This window comes from Lynx rufus, unplaced genomic scaffold (assembly GCF_022079265.1).
Source record: "Lynx rufus isolate CCGP_SWC_20201006 ecotype Redwood Valley unplaced genomic scaffold, mLynRuf1.p SCAF_10, whole genome shotgun sequence".
NCBI classification, from domain to species: domain Eukaryota; kingdom Metazoa; phylum Chordata; class Mammalia; order Carnivora; family Felidae; genus Lynx; species Lynx rufus.
This window is the reverse complement of record NW_025814824.1, coordinates 17,014,045-17,015,780: the sequence shown is the minus strand read 5'-3', so window position 1 is coordinate 17,015,780 and position 1,736 is coordinate 17,014,045.

Here is a 1,736-nt window from a genome sequence, read left to right as displayed (position 1 = left end):
CAACCAACACCATAATCACTGGAAACAATTTGAATATATATCTTTTTCAACTCATTATCCATTTATATGTATATGTATATATTTCTACTATGCCTGTCTTTTGCTATCTATAGGTTGCAACCTGCTTTGTTTAATTTAATCATTTGCCTATCTCTTGTGTAACATTATTTGGTTCTGGAAAACCTTGCTAAGTGAGAAAAACAGTAATTTTTAAATTTTCATTAATTTCAGTGGGAAAAACGATGATGCATTTCATCCCAACCTATGATATCCAAACAATTTTCACACTGCTAACTGAAAAATGAAAATAAGTTATATAAGCAATAAACAATGATATTTAAAAGGATATGAATATGGTTTTTACATTGACTGAAATATAATAAAGCTTTATTATCCTCACAAAATGAGAAAGAAGGGTCTTGAGAGTGGGTGTTGTCTGGGAATAGCTGGGAGGGAGCCACTCATTTAGAAGATAAATTCTCCAGGTATCATTTTCTTTACAAACTTTTTAAATTTGTGGGGGGGAGGGATCCGTGATAATTATTTTGCATTGAAATTACACTTAGAAATAAATTATAATACTGAAAAACACTTGTAGGACAAAATAAATGCTAAATCTACTAGTCCTTAGTGACATATGGAAAGAGAATATAGAGACGTTATAGTTTTATCCTACTTGACTAGTGGCCACACACAAAGGAATCATTTTGGAATCGACAAATATGGTCCTACTTTACAGTTTAATCTTGTATTATTTGATCAGAAACTCTGGTGTTGAGAAAATTGGTGACTGCTCATTAGCCTAAAACCATAATGTTTTATAAAGCATATTGATTTAGGATTTCTTGGATGAAAAATAATTACTTATTTCAAAAGAGTTTTTTGATAAGTGGTATGGCTATTAAACAGCCGTTAGAGCAAAAGACCAAAAAAAAAAAAATCTTTCAATGAACAATCATTATATGAAGTAACTCTATACAGGAAAGTATCATCTCATGGTAGTCTACATGCTTCTTCAGCAATATTTTTAAAGGCTGAGTAAATTCCATTATGTAAATGCACCAAACTTTAAACAATTCCCAGTCGTTGGAAATTTAACGATTTTTTTTTCAAATTTCATTATTATAAACAATACTGTGGATGAACATTCTTGTGGTTAAGTCTCCTAGGAGGTTATTCATGCACAAGTATTAGCTCTGACCTGGAGCTAGACTCCTAATTCTCATTCCCAAGTAATACATTTTTCTCTGTGCCAAATTGGGAAAACTCAGATCGCATTAGATATGCCATAGATAGATTCTGCACAAACACAGAAACAAACACATAAAGATTCCCATGAAAGATTTATGTTGACTGTCCGATTCAAGTGAATACAATTCTCACTCCAAAGTAATTGACTGACTGTTTATTAAATAATATGCCTTTTGAGACACAGAGTCAAGAAAAAAAATGTGGTCCTTGTTCAATTTACATTGTTTTACTGGCTTGGAATGGGAATCCCTTCTGAATGACCTAATTCCTGTGAAGCGGAGTCTCTTTAGGAGTTTTCCAGCTTTCCTCACTTGGCCAGTTTGGGGGAAAACTGTGTGGCTGAAAAAACACATGAGGCCTGGCTCTCATTCTTCTGCCTTTATCTTTGCCTCTTTGTTGACAAATGTGAAAAAGCTCTGGTGAGCCACCCGGGCACAGTGCTCCGCACTAATCATGTTACATAGTTAACACACACACACACACAC